Source organism: Alligator mississippiensis, chromosome 5, assembly GCF_030867095.1.
Source record: "Alligator mississippiensis isolate rAllMis1 chromosome 5, rAllMis1, whole genome shotgun sequence".
Taxonomy (NCBI): domain Eukaryota; kingdom Metazoa; phylum Chordata; order Crocodylia; family Alligatoridae; genus Alligator; species Alligator mississippiensis.
Window position 1 is genome coordinate 168743934 of NC_081828.1, and position 15345 is coordinate 168759278.

At 42.1% G+C, this 15345-nt stretch overlaps 1 long non-coding RNA gene across 1 annotated transcript; it reads right to left on the reverse strand.

The window, feature by feature from the left end:
* Positions 1-6606: 6606 nt before the first annotated feature.
* Positions 6607-9895, reverse strand: LOC109285768 (uncharacterized). Its single transcript, XR_002093595.2, has 3 exons — positions 9786-9895; positions 8233-8343; positions 6607-7444 (listed from the first exon to the last, which is right to left on the reverse strand). It is a non-coding gene; the product is annotated as an uncharacterized LOC109285768 (long non-coding RNA).
* Positions 9896-15345: the final 5450 nt, after the last annotated feature.

Here is a 15345-nt window from a genome sequence, read left to right on the forward strand (position 1 = left end):
AAAGTTAATTGTCTTTCTGTTCCTTCCACCTCATTTCAGCCCAATTATAACTGGGAAAAGTCATTCTGTCTAATTTGCATTAATGCACCTTCATGGAAAAATAGCTTAGACAGTGAATTTGATCTTTTTTTAGTTTATTATGGGCATATTTAAAATAAAAAAGAAACCCAGCAGTGCAAATTGCTTTGGAAAACTCATGGATAAGGATCTTGATATTTTTTCAGTTGTTCAGCTTCCACAGAAAAGTCTACGATTTAATGTTAGACAAGCATCTTCTGTATGCATTCTTTAATCATCACAGGACAGGATGTTGAAATACTTATTGAAACTCCATTTTATTAGGTTGGGCTAACCACCACTTTATAATTATAAGAAAAAAATGTTCTGTGAATGTGACAACTTTAGCTCTTTTGTGCTCTTGTGTTTTTCATAATAGCCTTGATAAAAGCTTCATAAATACTCCTTTCGACACTGTTATTGGAAATAGGTCCAATGTATGTTCAACTTCAAATGCCATATGTATTATAGTTGCATGAAAGAATTCAAAGAATCTGAGATGCCTTGGTATTTTTATCTTTATATCCATATACAAAAATGCAGTGTTTTCACTAAAGTATTGCAATTAACATTTAAATAAATGGTAAGGGGCTCACTTGTCATTGGAACATCTTACATACCATTTCTGATTGCAATGATGAAAAATAGTGTGTTATGCTCTAAATTGTCAGTCAGTACATGAGCTCAGGCTGATTTTGCTCTGTGCCATTTATATTATTAGGTGTGATTATCCATGCAGGCATTTATTTCCAATGTACTGTGTTTATAGTCCCCATTTGTACATCTTTCTGGAGCTAAAGTGTTTATAATGATGTGGAGCAGCTGGCCACAAACTATTGTTTCTCATTAAAAAGACATGTTTCCTGAGCTTTGGGATATTCTTTATGTGAAACAATATATACTGTTGACATTTTGCCCTTTTCATTTTCCTTTTGCTCTTTTATCTACTGAGTATTTGGGGTCCAAAGCTAAGTGATCAAGTTCTAAAATAAGACATGGGAAGTTTGATGAAACAGAAGACCAAGGACATGGACACTTTAGATCTGTTTGCAAAAGAAATATATGGCAACCTGATCCTGGATGCATTCTAACTTATGTAGTTGCATTAAGCACTATCTAACCATGATAGTGGGATTTTGTTTTGTTTTTTCAGTTGGATAAATCATTGCACATTTTTATCCTAAAAGGTCACTGTGCTTTGTTTCTGACACATTAGAATGCCCACTATATTCTGCTTCAGATGTGGTTGCCATCCAGGGATGGGTGAAGTGATCCTTACCATTATTACATCTTGAGAAAACATCATGATTCTAATGAAAACAGTGAGAAAAGATAACTAAGAAACTACAAGAGTTTCTATGGATGCTTGGTTGTCATGCATTCTGCTCAGCACTTGTACAGGGTGCTATCAAATAGAATTGATTGGATTAATGCAAAAGTAATTTTTTTTTGGTTAAATTTTGTTACACTTGTAATATTTTATGGTTATCTAAATGCCTAAACTGGCTTACTTTTTAATGATTGATCTCTCTCTTTTAAAGACTGTAAAACAAGAATAGCTAAACACAAATCATCTTCTGTTATTTGGGGGTGAAAGAAGCATAGCATTAATGGGAAAGAGAACTTATGAAGGGTTTAATCAGCAGCCAATCAGAACCAGTGGGTGACTAACAATATGTCCTTAATGGTGCCACACAATGAAGTATTTGGAAGCTGAAGCTGATTCTAAAGGTGGCAGTCTATCTGAATGGTACTATTAGCTGCTTTTGGATCTGTGTGGACTTCTAGTTATTTTTCTATCATTTTAAGGCAGTGGTTTTCAATGTACATAGCCCTGTGGTCAGGATGAGTGGCATAGGGTAAGTCTGCAAGCCAGATCCTGCATGTGGGGTTGGTCTGCAGGTCTGATCTAGTGTAGGGTTGGTGTGTAGGGCTGGTCTGTGGCCCTGATCCAGAGTGAGACTGGTGCACTGAATCTGGCCATGGAGATACTCTGAGAGCTGGCCTGGTCCTGTACATTGGCATGATCCAGCATGTAGAGCCCATTCTAGTCCTTAGGGAATGGGACCTAGTCCGATGGGATCTGGCTAGAATGAGAGCATGCAAGTCTGATGGCACAAGAGGGGCTGCTCTGGTAAACAGGGCAGGTAGAGAGTAGCTCAGTGACAGGCAGTATGAAAGAGGCCCAGTGGGAGTGGGTGGAGTGAAAGAGGCCCCAGTGAGAGGGGGGGTGGTATGCATGTGGCCCAGTGAAGGGCAGAGTGCAACAGATTCAACATAGGACTGAGTTGGCCCAGCCTTAAGCTGGAGGTGTAGTAATAATCTGGATGCCATCTGAGAGGCATGGGACATGGTGTAGGGATGGTACAGAGCCATGTACAGTGCTCCCTGGCATCAGGGCATTAAAATGGGCCATCTCCTGCATTTAACATCAGTTCATTAAACTAGCAAGTCATGGCAGGCGAGACTGACGGACTGCCCCAGAGAGAGGTGGGCGGGCCGAGGTTGAGACTTGGCCCTGAGTTGGCCCCCTGTTACAGCCTTTCACTCATCAAGGACACTTCTCCAGAGAGATAGATCGCACTTTTGAAAGAGCCACCTGGACACCACGTGAAGTATAGCTTCAGTATAAAAGAAATCCCCATGAATGCACACCGTTAGTTATGATGACATATCATCCTTCCCTGGAACCTAAATGGAATAACAACTCATACTAGAATAAGACCCAATTCTTAAAGAGATCTTTTCAGGGCCACCCATCCCAGCCTTTAAACAGGCACTGAACCTTGCCATCCTCACCACCAGAAGAAAACTTCCTATGGCCCAAAACATACCAAATGGATCCAGACTATGCTGGAACAAGAAATGTAAAACCTGCCAACACCTCTCCACCACTCCCACAATAACCACACTCCACAACAGAACTATCACCATTCCTGGATCTTACATCTGCACCTCCAGAAATGTAATACTTCTCATCCAGTGCACTGAATGCCCAGATGGAAAATATGTAGGAGAAAACTAACAACAACTGCATACCAGAAAAAATACACACTGAAAATCTATCAAAGACAAGAATATCCAATTACCTGTGGGGGCATGTTTCTCACAAGACAACCACTCTCTCTCCAGTATCTCAGTTCTAATCCTCAAAGAGAATTTACAAAACACCTTTTGTAAAGGAGCCTTTGAACTTCATGTCATAAATCTATTGGATACAAAATATCATGGACTAAACATAGACATTGGATTTATGGCACATTATAACCTTCCTGCCATTTGATAACCCTAGGTAACCTGTCTACATTTTACCAGTTACAGTCTATCACCAGGTCAAGATTCTTTCTTTCCCTCCTCCTACCTACCTGTCTTGCACCTATGGTCTCCCATGGCCTCTGATCTTTCTTGCCACATGTTTGCATTTTCACAGATCTTCATTTTGCATATTGGCTTAAGCTTTTATTCCACCCAGGAGAGCACATGAACACCAGAAGACTCTCCCAATACCCAAAAAAGGGACTGTGCGCCCAAAAGCTTGTAAAGAACATTTTTTTTCCAATTATTAGTTGGTCTAATAAAAGGTATCCTATTTACCCAAAGAATCCTGTCTGTCTGTCTCTCTAATACACTGCTCTGTGCAAATGCTTTTAGAGCATCCAATGAAGTGAACTCAGGCTCATGGAAGCTTATGCTACGCATCTCTGATTTAGTTAGCCTATAAGGTGCAATTCTCCTCTGACTTTGTTTAAGGAGTACATTATTACTCCTTAATAATAACTTACCACTTACTCCTCAGTGGAGGCTGAATTAGTTGTTGAAATCTGAACATTTTTTTTCGTTAGGAGAGGCACTTTTATATTTATAAAAATCAGAATTAATAAATGAAAATACATGAAAGAGATTAGTCTATTTTTATTTTAAATAAAGGACAAATATTTAATGTTTCTAGAATTATTCAGGATTTTCCCCTTTTCATGATAAACATTTTTACTAAGTACAGTTTTAAAATTCATGCTAAGTAAATGATTCATGTTACAATATTTGCCTAGTAAAGATATTTGTTATTTTAATTATCATTTTCCAACAATTTGTCCAAGTTACTGAAAATAGTAAGAAATGAATTTTCTCTTGTCTGAAAATTCATTTTATTGAACGTTGTTTCAATTTTTGTTACTTTCTTCTTAGTTTTATTTTTATTTTACTAACAGTTAACGTTAAACAGGTTAACGCTGCTTTAATACAATAACATCATATGTTATTGTATATGTCATTTACATCTAAGTATCCACGGCAGATTAAACAATAATAAATATAATGATCACATCCGTGTGTGCTCTTTTACGCAGAGCTATGTCCAACTGCCTGAATAAAGCATGAAGACTTCTCTGCACACTGAAAGTGCAGTACAGATTACTGCATTAAGAACTTTCCATGACCTTATGCTATACCATTTTTTACCTACGTCTTTTGACAGGAGCCAAATTCTTCTTCATTTATTGCAGTTTCAAGAGGCAGCAAAGGTTCAGGTTTAAAAAAGTAGACTAAAAATGAAGAGAGTTTGTGTTCTGTTCTTGGCTCAGCCGCTGATTTTGGCCAAATCATTTAATCTGTTGGTGTTTTTGTTTTTGTGTTCCCTTAGATTGTAAAGCTTTGGAGACAGAGTTGTCTAGTTTTGTGTGTTTGGCCAGTACCTAGTAACATGATATAGGCCCCTGGTCTTGATTTCAGTCTCCAGTCACTCCTGTAATAAAAATAATACTGATTTACCTGGGAAAAACTCAGTAGAATATTGACCAAGAAGAGAGATACAGGAAAAAAAAAAACACTTCTCTTCTGCAGTGAAACAAAGGATAATTAAGTAAAATGTAAGAGCTGATACATTCCCTCTCTCACACCCAAAACTAAGCTGAACCCAAGTGAAGTGGAGAAACTTTTAGCAGCAGAGACATCTGTTTTCATTAGGGCCTGATTAGTTGAAAAATCCAATTTATATGTCTGACACTATTTCCAAATAGTACTTTGGATCAAAGAGAAAACAACAAGGCTGTGTTGTCCCTTCCCCACAACATTCACAGACAGCAGCCATATTTTTTTAGTTTAGGGTAAATTGCTGTATTTTGGATTAAGTTTAACAACAAGGAAGAAAAGAAGTGATATTCTGTGAAAGGCCTTGAGCATGTCTCCTATGGTAGTGGCTGCTGCAAAAAGGGAAAGAGGGGCTTTCTTGCCTTTGTAGCAGGCTTGCCTTTTGGAGCTTGGGTTGAGTCTCAGGCTTGAAATCTTGGTGTTTTCATTGGTGGAGCTCATCCCCCAATCAGGAGGCAGCAAGAGGAGTTCAGTCATGCCCCTTTCCTGAGGGGAGGGGGAGAGGAGTTCCCCCCCCGACCTGATTGAAGACTGCAACACTCAGGTCCAGAAGACTTCAGGGGCAGAGCCCTGGAGCATATAAAAGGAGCTGCGTGCCCGGCATGAAAGGACCACATCCGGGAGAGAGAACAGAGAAGAGCGGGGCTTGGAAGAGCTGAGGAGAGCTGTACAGCAGGGCAAAACAGTAGCCCAGAAGCATCCCTGAAGACTTGCATCAGCGGGGAACGGCAGATGGCTCCAGCAGCTAGGTTCCCGTTGTGCAGCACGGCACATGGTATTCAGACCCCGGCAGCTGTGGGAGGTGGCTTGGGTCTGCAACCTCTGGTGTGTGGCCAGAGACACAGTGCACAGGACGGTGCACAGAGTAGGATCTTTGGAGTGCTTGGGCAGCTCAGGTCCTCAACCCCCGGAATGAGGCTGGGAGCTCAGTGCAGGAAGCGCTGCATGGAGGGTCCAGGAGTGGACCAAGCCTGGTGCTGCATGAGGCAGCTCAGGCCTCCAACCCATAGCAACAGGTTGAGTCCAGAGAGCCAGACGGTGCTTGGGCTACTGAGCCAGCAGACAGGGCCAAGCCAGAGGCCCCAGAAGCCCTGCATAGTGGAGCCCTGTTCCAGGGGACAGTGACCCTCTCCCCCCCCCCCCCCAAGCCCACTGCAGGTGAGAGAGCAGCTTGGCACAGAGGATGAGGACCACCCTCTAGGCCTGGGAGCTGTGAGTTGCAGGGAAAAGAGGATTCCCACAGGGGAGGGGAGTCCCCACCTGAGTATTTAAGGGCTCCTGAAAGGGGAGGTCCCACTGGGAGGGCCTCCTAAAGGTACCAGCTTCTTTGTAGGGGTTGGGAAAAGCCCAAGGGCATTGGGGTTTCCCCTCAGGATTGAGTTTATCTTTGGGGTTTATCTGTTTTAGATCAGATACTTATCTGTGACTTGCCTGTATCTGGAGCACTGGTATAAGGTTTTATGTCATTTAACCAGAGCGTAATGGTTGTTACTTGTTTACATATCTTATAAATATATATATATACATTGTACATATGTTATATCTATGTTCCTTTCCCTTGTGATAAGTTAATGTAAATAAATTTGTATATAGTTAAGTCCCCTGAATGTCCTGGCCTGGTTCTATAGGGGTGGAGGGAAACTGAGCGGTCTACAGTTCCCCCACAGCACACTTGTTAGCTAACAATCCCCTTCAATTGGAGAAGGGGAGTATATACCTAAGTTACCTGGGTTACACCTTCCACAAATTTGTGACAGCTCATTCAGTTTTAACTCCTGCTGAAAGAACCTTTAGGAATGAGAAGTGAGGGTATTCTGTGACTGCAGGGTCTGTATATATGTTGAGTTTTGCCAGTGACACACGCAAAAGGAAACGCAGACTCCTTGCTAGCTGGTGCTTGATCTACAAAGTTCCACTGAAAGTATTTTCCAATATTTTCCATGTATGAGTTATGCAGATTTAATAACATACAAATGCACTCAAAAATACATCCATATTGTTATAAAATTAGTCAATTTGCCTGAAATGTATCTGTATGTACAATGACAGAATGTATTTTGTGTAATATATTTTTAAATAAATGAGGGTTAGCCAATGTAACTCCAAAAGAGAGGGAAGGATACATGGGGCCCTCGCATCTCTATTTCTGCCTTGTACAAAGCTAAGCTAAAGAGTGTCAGACTAACAAAGTCACTGTGGATGCTTTTACTTGTGATGGGAGTTTAGTCCTTAGGGGTGCATGTACACACCGTGGGTTTTAATCCTCACTAAATTAAATAGGTTTATAAAATTTAAACTTGTTTATTTTGGAGCATCAAATCTGCGTACATGGTAATGGTGTCACATGTACAAGTGCCCTGTGGCAGTACAAACAGTAGTACAGGGGATGATGGCAGGCTGGTACAATAGTAGTAGAATTCTGCTTGAAGCTTGCACTGATCTGGGCCTCAGAAAACTGACTAGGCAGATCTTTTGAACTCCCACAGAAAACTTGGCTTCTCCTCAGGCTTTCAGATGAGGTCTGCAAATTATATACTTTACAATCGGCAACAGCACATTATATCAAAGATATTCTAAGGCCCTTGTTATACATTAATTCTAGCCAATTTCTGGAGCTCTTAATCCCTGGATTGTGAACACATAAACACCTGAAACTAGCTTTAAGCAGGTTTTAGGCGGCTTAAAGTTACACCACTCCAGGGCAGCTTTATTTCTGATCTTGCCCAACTCGTGTTCCATGGATGTGTGGCCACTCCCCACAGATGAGCTGCCAAGCTGAAGTCTTTTCAGTATCTCAGGATGCAGTGTCCCCTCCTTCACCCTCCTATTGTGGGTAGACAAACTTTCCAACCCCTGAACTCTGCTGCTCAGGTGGCAGCTCTGGCATCAAGCCAACTTCCCCTCCCATCCTCAGGGGTGTGACCTTCCCATTCCCAGGGCTGCAACCCTGTGCAAACAGCCTTCATAGCACGTGCCAGCTAGCAAGCAGAAACTGTTTCTTGACCTCCAACTCAGCCATCTTCTCCAGCATGAGCCAAAGGATGCCCCCCCCTGGACTAGCACCCTCCAACACCCCAAACCCAAATCCCAGTTTTTTAAAACATGAAACCTTCTTTAATTTACTTCCTCTCTTTCTTTCTAAAATTCCTTTTTTCTAAACTTATTTTTCATTTCACCACCCTTCCCCTACCCCCATTACCCACCCCATCACATTAACTCTTTACCTCCCAGCTTCACATTCCCACCCCCACACTCCATCTCTCCCCACACCCCCACCTGGAGCAGGTGTAGAAGCCTGTAATGACTCACCAATCCTGTAGAGATAACTCATAGCTATAGATCCTAGTGCAGGGGTGGGCAAAATGCAGCCTGGGAGCTGGATGCTGCCTGCCAGGCCATTCTATCCAGCCCGCGAGGCCCCTAAAAATTTTAGAAAATTAATATTTTTCTGCCCCTGGCTGCCTATCACGGAGCCCTTGATGGCTTGCCAAAACTCAGTAAGTGGCCCTCCACCCAAAATCATTGCCCACCCCTGCCTGTCCTAGTCCAACCCTGCTCACCAGCACTCTAGTGGTAAGTCACAGCTGTGCAGGTTGGGGATGGTCAGAAAAAGATTTTAGCTTTAAGGTGTGATTGTTCTAAACTCGATTTAGCACTAAAACTGATCAACATTTGAGCAGCCTAAAGCCCTAATCCAGGGGTGTCAAATTTATGGGCCATAGGCAAAATCAGGCCTGTGGAACTGTTCCATCTAGCCTGTTAGCAGCCTGGTGGGGTACTGGAAATTGGGGGGCATGGCCTGCCACAGAATTTGGGGTCCCTCAAACCCAATGGACATAGCCATCAGCAGCAGCCCCTGGACCTGCCCTACTGCCTACTCCCAGACCTGTGCTGGCGCCTAAGCATGGCTCCTTATTGCTGCCCAAATGTAGCTCTGATGCAGTTGCTGCTGGCCCTGTGAATCCAGGCCTAGAGGAGCCTCCATGGTCCAGACTTGGGCTATGGCCTAGTATGAGCTTGACATCCATCCCTGTTCTAGTCATACAGTAGTATAACTAGGACAGGGAAACTGGGGAAGATGCCCTTAGTGCTGGCTTGAGGGGGAGGCAAAAAAAAATACTGTGCCACAGCCATTGTAATCATGCCAGTAGCATGGCAGCAGCTGGAAGTTGCCACTGCCCCCATATGTTACAGTTGCCCCACGCACCCAGCAGCATTGTTCCACCTTTGTAGGCATACATACAGTGTATATAACTGGTTACATGAGAATAGATGTATAATGCATTTCTATGCAGTAAGTATCTGAGGGTAAGCATTGTGCCAAAGGATGAGTGAAATTTGGCAGGTTCTAAATCTCTGTTAAGAATTCATGTGGTAGTTTCTATCTACCTGGTTTTGCTTCCATCTCATTTTGCTTTCAATTTATATTTGGCCAACCTTGACGTTCAAAGCTATGAAATTAATTTTTTTTGTTCTGTTTAAAAATAACATTACTGCTGCTTGGGTTGCCATGTCATTAGCAGAATATCCAGACTGAGTGAGATAGTACAACCACATAGATTTAAAAGATAAACAATTAAATTATAAAGTTCTCTCCCTTGAGAACCAGTGCCTTGTACATCCTTACTTCGGAGTTCTCTTGTTTCTCTTTCCATTCCTTTAGAGAACTCCATAGTTCTTGCCCGTTACTATTGTTTAGTGATAGTACTGCATTAAAGACACAGGAGGCAAATCTTGGGCCTTGTGCATGTGCCAATTTGGGAATCTTTCCTTCCTCAGTTTACAGAGCTGCTGAAAAGATACTCTATGAAGATTACTTTGCTACAATGGTGGCTAGAGAAGTGTTATGGGCTCTTACATACCTTCACCTGCAAAGTGAAGAGAAGAAAAATCGATAGATGATCAGTAGATCCCCTCTGGGCTTCTCCCATCCATTACTGCTGCTGCTTGTCCCCTTTGTAGTGCTGCATTGGGATCACGTAGGAATTCCCCCTTAAATCAGATTGTCATAGACTGGGCATGTCTACACATGCATTAACGCACCATGGTTACTGTCCATTAAGTTTAGTACCTGTAATCATGCTGGCGCATGCCTTTTAAGTGACACTAATGTGCAGTAGACTAAACCTGTGTATTAGTGCAATAGCATGGCTTTTGCCATGATGTGCTAATTCACAGTAGAATTAGTCTAATGCCATTTAGCGTCTCTTGTAGATGCACCCACTTTGGGGCTTTTTTGCCCTACTCTGTACTGTGAGACATGCTTCTTTTACTAGAATCTTCCTAGCATATATTAATCAATTATTTCTCTGTTATTGCAGTGGAAAGGATCAGCAGTGCCCTCATTACCTCTGTTTTTATGTCATTTTATATGGTGTTTCTGTTCTTTTGGATATTGCTCCTTGTAGTTGTAGGTGAAGGTTTGAAATGGGAATTTTCCAGATTCCTTTGCTTAATGAGTGCCAATGAATTCAGGGGATTGGACCCAGTGACCCAGAAGTCCTTTACCAGTCCTGTGTGCCTGCGTTTATAAAACTAGATTTGTCCCATTCATGGACATATATATGTTGTGCTGGGGTGTGTGTCCTTATGCTATCAGAAGGTTGTCAAAAGGTCCTTCCTAGCCCCAGATCTAATGGGATGTGTTTGGGATTTTTGATGCTATGGTATTAAAGGGAATGCTTGGAATTAGGGACAGGTCCAAATGTTGGCAACCTATATTCAGATCCTTATCCCTCCCATCCCTCCAGCACTTTCTTCCATGCATGCAACTTTAGGGTCTTTTGAAATACAGATCTAAATCTGAATATTAAGGCTTAGCCCATCTCTGCACAAAACTTTGAACTTGGAACTCGACAGGTAAGAAGCTATTCAGTTCACATTTGCTGAAGCATTATAAATTCTAGAAGAGAACATTTAATTTTGCTTTGTTCTCATGTGACATTTAGAGTTCCAGAAACCAAGGTTAGATGATGACTTCCTGTGATCTGCTTTACAGCGTATGTATTACAGTACAGAAAATTCAGTTTTTCATTTTTTTCTTAAATATGGATCCTCATGATCATTTCAATTTTATCAAGAAAAGAAAGTCTGTATACAAATCATATCTTAATAAACAGATGAAGAGCACTGAGGGCATTTTGTAGTGAGGATAATACATCTGCATCAATTTTGGTTGCCTGGGGACTGCTATGCCCTTGAAGGAGAGATCAGGATTCGGCTCTAAAACTCCAAGGGCTAGTTTATTACTTCATCCTCAGGTTTAACTCTATTCTAAATGTATATATCATGTATTATGTGGAGTTTTGGAATTCTGACTATAATTTTGCTGCATTGCCTTTTGTTACAAATGATGCAACTTTACTTGCTGATTCAGTAATCTAAATGAGCCAAGTCTGCAGTTTTTCTCTGTAGACTGTAGGGTTTTGGCCTTTTCTACAGGTCTGCAGGGAACTTTGAGTGATATTCTGTTTTTTATAATGCCAGGCTCAAGGCTCAGGGAGAAGAGATTTCATATGAGATCAGAAAGTGATTTGTGGCTCTTAAGCAGTAGCCTTGGCATTAAGACTTTTCAAAGTCATCCCCATTGTCTGTTCCTCTTTCACTATATAGATTTATCTGGGTGGAGATAGCCAAGACTCACTCACAAAACAGAATTCTAAACAAATATTTCTGTCTTTTGATTTTTTTAAACGTCTACATTTTTTTCAGATTGTTTTCATTCTATCCTATTTACTCTCCACACCTTTGTCTACTCTCCTTTTTTTATTTTTTTTGCTACATTGCTCGTAGAGGCATGAAATGCTTCCAAGCTAAGGTGGCAGCCCACGAGTCTTTTATCATTCAAATTCCTTCTCAAGGCTCTATTCTACTGTAGTGTTTTCTATCTGCCAGCCACTTAATAAACACTAAATATTAAGACAAACCAAAAAACCCTACCAAAGAAACCATGCGTATGTCTGCCATCCACCTAGTCCCTTGTGGCTATGTTTTCTCCTGTTCTCCCCCTCCTCCTGTATTTTGTCTTTGATACTGTAACCTATTTCAGGGAAGAACTTGGACTTCGTAAATGTCAGTGTCACCATTGTCATCAAAGTATGAATAATAATAATGATTGTAATAATGCTAGTACAATACTTGTGGTATGTTTTAGGAAATACCAAGTAACATGAATGGAAGTGAACATTTTAATGGGACACACTATATAGCACTATAGAAATAATCATAATAAATATTAAAATGTAGCACTCTGTACAATCATTTGCAAGAAGAAGCACAATCGTTTTAACACAAGTGGCAGATGTACAGCTATAAGACCTAGAAAGTAACAAGGGCAATGTGACAAGACTCTGGCGCAGGGTCCCTTTGTCCTTTTACAGTCAGTCTTGTTGTCCCTGATCAACACAGAAACTTCCCACTGACTGTGCCCCATGCTCCCGACTCACAGTTCCCTGCCTTTCCCAGTGCCCTTCAATCCCAAACCACAGCCCCCTCCTGCCCTGCAGGTACCCCTTACTCCTGATCCATAGCCCTCTGCTTCCCACAGCCCTGCAGTGTCTCCCAGCTGCTCTGCCCCTGTGAACAAGGGCACCAGCCCTGATACTGCTGGCAGGGCCATGAAGCTCCCTGCTGCCCCCTTGCCCCATTCTCTGCTGGAGGGGCAGGTACATGCCCTGCCCTGCTACAGCCCTAGCATCTGGATACCTACCCCAGTGCCAGCAAGCATTGCCACCCCTCACACACCCAGCCCCTCCACACACCCTGCCACACACACACACAGCCCCCTGGACAGTCCCCAAGCTCTGGCTCTCCATCTCTCACCTCCCATAGACTTACCTGCATCCAGCTGCTGGGGCTGCTCCCACCACCCTGCCTGGCTATGTGCTGGCCACATGAGTGTACGTGTGCAGAATCATGTGATGCCCCTTGCCTCCAGTCACCCCTCCCCCAGCTCCAAGCAGCTCCTTGCTAGGGCAAGCCAAGAAGTGCTGGGGAAAACTTCAGTGCTGAGCAATGCAAAATCCTGGACATTTGTTAATATTTAAAAAACCACGCAGACTGAGATGGGAGGACATGTCTGGGAAAACCCAGACGTATGGTAACCCTAGTTTAGATAAAGCACCTGTTCAACCATTTTGAAATGCACAAGGGCTTATTACACATGACAGTGGGGTAACACTGGGGTAATCTAATTAGAATGTGAATAAACATGTCTTTGGGCACCCCAAAGTCTTACCACCTGGTGGGACTCCAACTGTAAATCGGCTCCGTGACACTGTACATGTCAATTGCTTGTCCTGTCTGTTGCTTTATCAGCTCCCTTGAAGACTGGTTTGTTCTGGGCCCTAAGCACTCCAAGCCTTAGTACTCAGGGATTCACTGTTTCTTTCTCATTCCATCTGCTTTTGACTCTGAGCTGTTCCCAGGCTTCTGGGACTCAGGGCTCCGAGCTTTGGAGGTGCACTACCCAATACCCAAAGCCACTGCAACAGGCTCTTCAGTTTGACCCCACTTCAGGTTCCTGTCCTTGGACTACTTTGCCTGTGGCTCCAGTCTTTATTGGGGTAAGGATATCAGGTAGGGTTCTGAGACATCCTGTTATATGGGCTCCCCATCTCCCCTTACAGCTGCTCTCAGTCTACCAGGTGTCCGTCAAACAAAAAGAGAAAAATTCAACTGAAATTTCATTTCAGGGTAAATGGACACCATCTTAACTTAGGGTTTTGCTTATGGGCTTGCTGTCCAAAAATAAGGAACAAAGAAAAATCTTCCACAGAGACTTACTCCCCTCTGGGATTACTTACAGTGCCCACTAAGGCCTCTCCTTTCATCTGTCAGGGACAATCCTCACAGGTAGGGCTTAACTGTCTCCCCCACCCTGTTTCTCCTCTGGCAGACTCTTACCTCTCTAACCTTTGCTGGCCCCAAAAGCCTGGGTCTTAAAGGGGACAAAACCACTTCCCTGTCTTTTCTTGCCATTCTTTGTAACAGGGACTTGGCTCCCTTTTACAGGCACCAATATGGAGAAATTGCACTATGATAATGTTTCAGGTACCTACCCATGTGGGAATAAATGACAACCACCCTAGAGATATATATTTCCATCCTAACTAAACATGTCAATTGCTGGGTTAATGTCAGATCTCATAAACACATCTGTATGTGTTGAATATTATCATTATTCACTTAAGGGAAGCTGCTGCTGTGCTTCAAGTTAGGCAGGAACATGCGTGTATCTAGATTCAAGGAATATATTATTTTAAAAGGCATCCATTAAGGGCTTAGTCCTATGAAGTGTTGAGTGGGGAGGTGAAAACACTAGTTTATTTTCTAGGATGGTGTGTGGGGGTGGTGGGGTACTGAGTTTGCTTTCCATTCAAGCTTTAAAGCTTTCTAATGTGGGTAGATTTGGATTTATATTAGAAAGACTGTAAAGGTATCTAAAAGGCTGAACTGGAACAGGATGACTAGCATTTCCATTTCTGACATATATGTGGTAATCTTTGGAAACTGGAGTCAATGCTTTTTCCATCACTTAAATTGGTTATCTTGGCTAAAGTGTCACATTAGGAGGATTTCCACTTGTGGGAACTGTCCAGACTATATAATAATGAAATGACATGTATGTGTTATGTGTTATTTCAATTATATCTGAAATCTAATGAATACCCAGTTATAAATTTACATATGGATAAATAATGATACAAATAGAAATAAATGTTAATTTTTAGCTGTTTGCTTTGGGGAGCTACTTTCAGTTTAGGAGCTACATCAGATCTCTAGATTTTATATCAATTTTATATTCAAACTATCATGCATCCTCTTTTTGAAGTAAAATTCTTGGGCTCCTACAGATACGTGGGGAGCCTGCTCTGACGCACTGGAAATCCAGCACAGCAGAGCAGATTCAATTACTCGAGTCTGATGGAGCATGGAAATTGACACTCTATGGCAGCCTTCTGTGTCATGTGTATTAGCGTCCCAATGCATGTCCAGACTGAAAAAATTATGATGGGATGCTTTGAAATAAAACACGTTTGATGAGCTCAAAGTGCTCTGCCATCATTTTTTCAGCATGGGGATGCTGATACACTTGATGTGAGGATGCTTTTAATTAGCACGGCTCACTAATTGAATGCAAGTAATGAATGCAAGTTAAAATAAGGCAAAAATACAGGTGGTGTGCAATGGTAACAGAAAGGTAGTGCTTGAAGGAAAGGAATTTGCGCTGAAAGTTTGTCACATCTGATCCAATAAGGATTAATATCTTTTTCTACTTCTAGATAATACCCTCAAATAATGATACAGTAATTCTGCTGTCATCTTCTTTACATCCTCTTTTCTTTCCTTGCAACAGTGAACCTGATAGATGTAAGGTAAGAGTATGTAGCTGTATGTTTAGGAAAGTGGCCTGTAAGCCAG